The sequence below is a fragment of the Vigna unguiculata genome, chromosome 8, assembly GCF_004118075.2.
Source record: "Vigna unguiculata cultivar IT97K-499-35 chromosome 8, ASM411807v1, whole genome shotgun sequence".
Lineage (NCBI taxonomy): Eukaryota > Viridiplantae > Streptophyta > Magnoliopsida > Fabales > Fabaceae > Vigna > Vigna unguiculata.
This window is the reverse complement of record NC_040286.1, coordinates 4,331,534-4,340,107: the sequence shown is the minus strand read 5'-3', so window position 1 is coordinate 4,340,107 and position 8,574 is coordinate 4,331,534. Positions and strand designations below refer to the sequence as shown.

Sequence of the window (8,574 nt, the reverse complement as noted above, 5' to 3'; positions counted from 1 at the left end):
TCTTCTTTATTTTTATTCTAAACTAAATACATTTTAAATTTTTTATTGATAGTTAAAATTATCATTATCATATATCTTAATTTAAATTGTTTACTACAACCAAAAAACTTTATTTTAGTTATGTGATGATATTTTTAACAAAAAAATTTATTCTACGATAGTTTATCTAAAATTATATTTATTATCAGTTTAGTTATATAAAAATAAATATATCCAGCTCCTAAAATACTAGATCTTCCTAAAATAAATAAAAGAAATATTCAATCATATATATTAAATATCCTAAAAATAAATGTTGAATCAGATTGAGAAAGTGTAACCTTGGTTATTCTTCTTCCAAACCTCAAATGGCCGCCCCTGGCACAGAGGAAGCCGTTTGCTTGATTAGTAACGTCAAACACTCACCAATGGAAAATGATGTCGAAAACAAGCTCAATAATCACACAGAACAACAACACCAACAAGATGAAATTGAAGACAAAGAAGATGAAGATGTTTCGAGTTCTTTGGATTCTGAAATCAGTGATGCGTTGGACTTGTTAGATTCGAAGGAGGAGGGTGTTGGCTACTCCTTTTCCCCCTCTTCGCGGCGCCCCAATTCTCACGGTGGCCACCGCCACTATTCCTCAACTCTTCAGCCTCGCGCCAATCGCAACCAAAAGTTCTCCGACCGCATTCAAGCCTCACCCTTGGAGGTTTTTTTACATACCTTTTTACTTTTTTTCATTCATGTTGGAAATATAATAATGAATCTAAGTCCCATATTATCTTACATGGAAATATAAGCGTGAATGTAAGTTGCATATTAAGTCCTACGTGTGTAAAGATGAGAAAGTTAGATGGAAGAAGACCTGGATACGGATAAAGTTGGTGTGAATCCCTTACTGGTTACCAGAGATTCTGACCCATCAATTCATAATTGTTAAAAAGCTAAATGGGTATCCCTTATTCGCTCTAGACATCAATTGTTCGGTGAAGAAGTTTGGATTTTTATTTACTTTTTTTATGATTGTTCATAAACCGTGCGAATTAATTAACCTAGGGTTGGTTTTATCAGAATTTGTCGTGCTGGTTAATGTGTGCCATTCTTGATTACCCGCTGGAAATATTAAAGGGGACATTTTGTTATCTATTAAAGATATATTTTTTTTTTTAAATTGTGAGCATGGTGCATGATCTTGTTTTTTTACTCCTGTTTTATTGGCTCTTTTGTGTACCTTTAATATGGACTAGTTTGAATTTGAAGTTGTGTGGTGAATGGTGTTTTTTGGGATTCTGTGTGGTATGCTTGTTTGGTTGAAGTTTTAAATTAGGTGGTTCGTGGTGCAGGAGTGGGAAGGGAGGATGAATGTTGGCATGTCTAACTCTGTGATCACAGCAATTCGTGGAAGTGTTAGAGAAAGTGCCATTGGGAAGACTAAAACTACAGATAAAGCAGACCGAGCAACTGCTGAGCGGGTGAGTAAATGCTGATTTCATGAAATGTGGCACCTAGATTGAGTTTTGTTCTTTTGTTGATTCCTTTTTTACAATTATTATGCAAGTAACTCTGAAGTTTCCTCCAGGCAATTGATCATAAGACGCGCATGATTTTATACAAGATGCTGAACAAGGGTGCCTTTCATGATATCAGTGGATGCATTTCAACCGGCAAGGAAGTACGTGATATGCCTGGAGCTTTTATTTCCCTTTCTTTTTTCTCTCAATCTTACGATTTAGGTTCTATGATGGTAACATGGTTTGGATAATTGATTATGTGATCTTAAGCCAACATATTTCTGTTTCTTATGATGTTGTTTACTAACAGGCAAATGTTTATCATGCAACTCAATCTCAAGGTCAACCACTTGCAGTAAAAATATACAAAACATCTGTTTTGGAATTTAAGTAAGTATAGCAGATATTTGTTTCAGCTTCTTCTTTTACTGTAAATTGTCTTGAAGACTGAAATGTTGAGAAGGAACTCTATACCTTTGTTTTCTCTCTTTTAAAGAGAAAACTAAAATTTGTATTCAAGTGTACTTGTCTTATTGTTGTCTATTCTCTCTGTTTACCTATATGATATATTCTTGAAGACTTATAGAAAGCTCTGGGCTAGGGATTTTTGATACTTTCTGGATGGAAGTTTTCTTAACTTATTGATACTTTGATTTTATGAACTGCGTTCTATGATCTTATGATATCAGGGACAGAGCTAGATTTATGCAAGGAGACTTCCGATTTAAAAATGGATACTGCAAGCATACTAAGACGATGGTAGAAATATGGGCAAAGAAAGAAAGGGGGAATCTTATGAGGTTCGCATTTGTTCTTACTCCTTTCTCTTCTGCCTGAGTATAAGCAAATCTCAACTAATTTTACTTTATTTAACAAATCTATCTCTAAAAGGCCCTTTATTTAATTGAAATTTTTACTTCCAATGACTCTCTTTTATACTTGATATCAAGTTCTAAGGAAGGGTAAATTAGGAACATTGGTTATTTTGTAAATAAGTCTAGTACTTATATCCAAGATCAAAAGGAATGCAATACAATGTATTAAATTAGACTGTAAAAATAACAAGGGAAGGAGGAATACTTGAAGAGAGAGTCAATACATCATTGGGGTTATTGTTACTTAACCCTCTTGTAAGTTATGATTTGAAGCACTATGGACCTTAGATGTACTCTATGATGGCTTTTACTAGAACCAGGAACTTGTGAAGTCGTCCTTTTTTGTGCAAATTCTTTTATGAACCATGTGTTTGTCTTAAGGTATCAAGTTTTAATGTGCTCTGAAGAGGTAATCTTTTGTGCATCAATTTTTGCATGCACTACCTTTTCTTTTGCCTTTGAAGTGGCTACTCTTTGAGTGCTTTTGTGCTTGTTCGGTTGGTTGTTTCTAATTAAGAGAAACAAAAGTTTGATTACATGCTTTCTTGACTGTTTCTTTCTTTTACCCTGTTTATATTGGATTGCAGGCTTAAGGCAGCAGGAATTAGGTGTCCTACACCATATCTTCTGCGACTAAATGTTCTGGTTATGGAATTTATAGGTATTGCTTTTGTTCTGAATTTCAAGAATATAATCTGATGTTAATGTGAACAATGTGATTAGTTATTTTTATGTGATATGTTGATCTCAATTATCTATTATTTTATCATTGATTATATGGAACATCAGTGTATAAATGTCTATTTTTGATAAGAAATTTAAAAAAAGAAGAATGATTGAAAAGTGTGATGAATAGTTCTGGTCTTTTTTAGTAGTATTGAAGGTATAACTACATTATTTAAAATCTCTGCTTTTGTTATTTTTTGAAGGAAAATATGGTTGTGCTGCCCCTCGTCTTAAAGATGCAGCTTTATCTTTAGACAAGTTGCGGGAAGGCTATGTTGAGGTGAGCATGGTTTTTGTACTTAGAACCTTTTAACGAGTGTCTTAAACATTATGATGCTGGGATGCTATAGTATACGGTTTCTATTTTTGGTTACTTGTCTAAAAGAGGACACTGTTTAAAACACTCTTTTGAGTGCACTCTATTAGGGGTTGAGATTAATTACAAATTTGTCTGTTCCATTTATTTAGTGATTATCATTCATGTTTTTCTAGTTTTTATCTAATAAATTTGAACCAATAATACAGAGTGTTGCTAGCATTGACCGATATTGTTAATGTATTAAAGTTTTATATCGTCTGTGGAGTGGAGTTTCTTTTAGGGACTCCTAATAGAAACACTTCTGCCACACATTTCTTCTAGGTTTCCTTCGTAATAGAAACACTTCTCTTTTAGGTTTCTAAGAGTAATCCAACACTTTGGGTTGAAATCATTTGAGTGTTTCTTGTTTCAGATTATTATTGCAATGCGGACATTGTATCAGAAATGCAAATTGGTGCATGGAGACCTGAGTGAATATAATATACTATATTATGAGGTGAACAATTCCTTTCTCCAGTTTATCTTTCATTGGTTGAATGTCAATATGCCAATAGTCAATTCACATGTTCTTTTTTTGATAGGGTCACTTATATATTATTGATGTTTCTCAAGCCGTTGAACATGAACACCCCCATGCCCTAGATTTTCTGCGTGAAGATTGTGTTCATGTATCTGTAAGTATTTCCAATTTTTAGATGTAATTATAGATTCCTGGTCCATTTCCTTAATCAGCGAGGGAATGTGAAGGGTGTGATTGAGTGACTTCTTGGCCTGCAGGATTTCTTTAAAAAGCATGGTGTTGCGGTCATGACGATAAGAGAATTGTTTGATTTTATTGTTGATGCAACAATAGCTGATGATGCTGTGGATAGTTACTTGGAAGAGGTATTTGGCTTTGTTATATTATGGCTTATGATTAGTGACCAACTTCAAAGAGACCTTAAATGGTTTTTGCAATATTTGTAGATGCAACGAAAAATTTTGGCAAGAGGAGATGTATCCGTAGAGGATGAGATTGCAGACTCTGTATTTGTGCAGGTAACTTGCCTTGTTATGCAACTTTATTTTTTAGTTATTATCCTTAACTGAATTGTTGGCTAAGCTTGGTGAAAAAACTAAGAAACTAAATATAACTATTGTTGTAATATTATGTGTGAGCATTGAAATATCATATTTGAGCAACATCTAAGAGCGTGACCGTATTGGTGAAAAAACTAAGAAACTAAACATAACTATTGTTGTAATATTATGTGTGAGCATTGAAATATCATATTTCAGCAACATCTAAGAGCATGACCGTATTATATGCTCTTAGCTCGAGTAGTCTGTGTCCAGAAATGACTTTACACTCTGGGGCCTTGACCCTCTTTCTTGTATACCCTTAATCTTGTTTCCAACACACTAATGTGGGACTTGTGCTCCACTACTTCGTTAGTATATAATGGAAGTAGAAATCCATGCTTTATTCTTATTTAACCCTCCATTCCCTTTCTTATTTTCTTTCCAATGAGTGTGTGGGCTTGATTTTTACAAACATGTTAATCTTTTCTGTTCTTTCTTACATGTTTAATTTGTTGAACTATTGTTACAGTCTTTCATTCCAAAGACACTTGATGATGTTGAGAATGCTGAGGAGGATGTACAACGGATAACAAGTTGGAAGGACACTAAAGATTTATACTACCTGACCATTACTGGGCTTAAACATGCTCTGTCACTAACACAGTCTTCACAGCAAAAGACCCTATTGCAGAAATCAAGTGCCACAAAAGATTCACCGATCATATCTGATGATAAATCAAACAGCTTGGAGGATGATGCTGATGTTCAATCTGATGAGGAACAAGATGACGAAAGTGATTCTGAAGAGGATTCATCCTCAGAAAGTGAAACAATGGATCCTGCAAATACAAAAGCTGCTAGAAAAGAGGCTAGGAAAGACAATAAGAGAAAGGTGAAAGAGGAGAAAAGAGAAGCACGGAAAACTAAAGTCCATAAAGCTGTTAAGAAAGAAAGAAAAAGTTGGCTAAAGCACGCAAGACCAGATAGATTAGATAGTAGTTATTTAATGTTTGATTTTATATACAACCTGATACAGTAGATGTTAAAAGAATGAGTAATTTTGTTCACTCCTATCATTGTATTAACTGCTTTTATTATCTACACTTTCTATTTGTATTAAGTTGAATGGAAGTGCTTAATGGAAAATAACTTCTAGATACACTTCCTTTTAGTTTTATTCAAGCTTAAAAATAAATATGTTGTAACATTAAAAAAATGTCAGTTTCAAAAGTTAAATACTTTGAAGATTGAACTTCGAAGAAATAATGTCATCTCTGACACCTCTTGTTTCAAAAAAATGTATTTGAATATTGAGATATAAATAAATCATTTGCTGTCCATTATTTACTGCTTTTTGGAGTTTAGTAATTTTTTTAAAGTTTTCCTATCCTTATTGTTTTTCTGTCAACAATATTACATCCTTGTATGGTTTATTTATCTTAATCGGTGATGTGTAAATATATATATATATATATATATATAATGGTAAAAAAGTAAGAGAGACACTTGTTAATAAAAGTAAGTGGGAAGAAGAGTTCATGAGCTTACACACACCACCATCCTTAACTTCTTCGACAGACAGCCACCAATGCCACCTCAAGTCACCATTAATCGTTTACTATTTTCTGTGCGAGTAGGAGATATTAGCTATATTACGCACAATTTTTGTCACCTCTTCTTCTGTTTTTCTTTTTGGAAGGATTAAAATAATATTTTTTTATTTTCTATTAGAACGTTATATATAATATGATTTCCTCTTGACATGACGCAGTTGCATTTCAAAAATCAATAATATTTTTAACTCCAGTCACAAAGAGTTAATTCATGATATGCATGTAAATGAAAAGGTTAAATAGCATATTTGATATTATCACAATTATCAATTTACTTTCCATAAGTTCAACAAATTCGTATCATAATACATAATATTACACGAAATTCAAAACATAAATATTAATTTTAGTACAGATGTATTATTTTCTTTTATTAATATTTTATTTTGTTCTAGCATTTTTCTCCTCCAGAACTAATAATGTAACATTTAAAAACATTTTTATCTCTACCTTATTCGTTCGTATGTTAAATATAATGTGTCACTCTTCTGGCATAAATGGAAATGATTTTACATTTCTATATGATATGCACCCGAATAATAAACATATTTGTTATAGTTTCTATTTTTTTTTTTAAGTTTATACTGATGAAGATACATGCGTGTATGTGTTTCAAAAAAAATAATTAAATTTATAAATTTGTCATTTGATCACTTAAAGGGTAAAATTGATAAAAATATTGGAGGTAGACTAAATATGGAAATATATCAACACAATATTCACACTGATATAGTGCCAATCCAGAATGGGATATGATTGACAAATCACATCTAATCAAGGGATTCATTTAGCATGTTTATAGAAATCGTTTTCTGTTAATTGATATGTAAATAATTTGTTCCCGTAAACATAGTTGATGTAATATGTATATATATCGTTGATTCATTGTTAAACATCATCACAAATTCTCCCACTGATACTTTCTGATACAGTTTGATATGGTCTCAGAGCAAGATCTATGGGAAGAAGGAAAAGTTGATTAACCTAAGGGTGAACATGAAGCAAAGACAGGTGATAAAGGGAAACATGTGTTTTCTCCTTATAAGCTCAATTCAAATGACAATCTAGGAAACATAATTACTCAAGTTCAACTACGAGGCGAGAACTATGCGGAATGGGCCCGTGCCATGCAAACATCCTTACCTGCTAGAAGAAATTGGGGGTTCGTTGAAGGCGTTGTTGAACGACCCAAAGAAGTAACAACAAAACTTGAAGATTGGTGGACAATCCAATCTATGTTGATTTCATGGATTTTGAATACCATAGAGCCACGATTGTGCTATACAATATCATATGCAGAAAATGCAAAGGAACAATGGAGCGACATCTAAGAAAGGTTCTGAATTGCAAATGGCCAAAGGATACATCAACTTCAATAAGAATTGGCAGGTTGCAAGCAAGGATGAATGGCCATAATTGAATACTATGAAAAGCTGAAAGTGCTATGGGATAAGCTCGCTAATTATGAGAAAATTCCAGTACGCACATGTGCCAACTACACTTGTAATTTGTCCACCAAGCTAGAAAAATGAAAAGAAGAAGAAAGGGTGCACAAGTTTCTTATGGGGTTAGATGATGCCACATATGGAACGGTGCGCTCAAGCTTGTTCACATGCGATCTTTTGCCTTCTTTGAATCGAGTATACTCTATCATAATCCAAGAGGAACGTGTCCAAATGATTACAAGAACACAAGAAGAACGAGGTGAAATAATGGGTCTTATGACAAATGCAAAGCGAAGAACTCGCTGGGAAACCAAGGACAAAAATCAAACCTATAGCAATTGTAGCAGATCAAGACACATTGCTGAAAATTGCTTCCAATTGATTAGATACCCCGAATGGTGGGGGCAAAAGACCCAAAACTAATGGCAAAGCTAGTGGAATGTCCAAGAGGAATGAGGGAGAGGAGCAAGTTTGAAAGCCAGTGTTGCACAAACACATGCAATTGGTGGTGCAACCGAACCAATGATAAACACAGACAAATATGATCTTGTTGGATAAACAATTGAACAATGGCAAAAGTTGGTAGACATGATGAATAAAGGAGAAAATAATGAGAAATTAGGTATTTACAAATTTGCACCCTGGATTATTGATACAAGAGCCTCAAATCATATGAATGAAAGCATGGAAGAAACGCATAATGTGCATGATATTCTGCTATGTCCAGTTGGATTGACCAATGGAGAACACACAAATGCAACAAAGGAAGGAACTGTGTACTTAGGGGGACAGCTGAAACTTGCCAATGTTCTATTTGTCCTGAATTTGAACTTCAATTTTCTATTTATATCGTAACTTTTAGATGAGTCAAATTGTGTTATACAATTTACTAATACATTGTTTGTATTGCAGGACCACATTTTGAGGATGGTGATTGGAGTGGGTAAACGTAAAGATGGGCTTTATCACCTCTGTGGTGCTTAGAGACTACAAGTTAACAAGGCAGACAATGTAGATTGTATGGAATTATGGCACAA

The 8,574-nt window shown here is 33.6% G+C and overlaps 1 pseudogene; it reads left to right on the top strand.

Moving 5' to 3' along the window:
- Positions 1–300: 300 nt before the first annotated feature.
- Positions 301–5,638, top strand: LOC114193177 (annotated as a pseudogene).
- Positions 5,639–8,574: the final 2,936 nt, after the last annotated feature.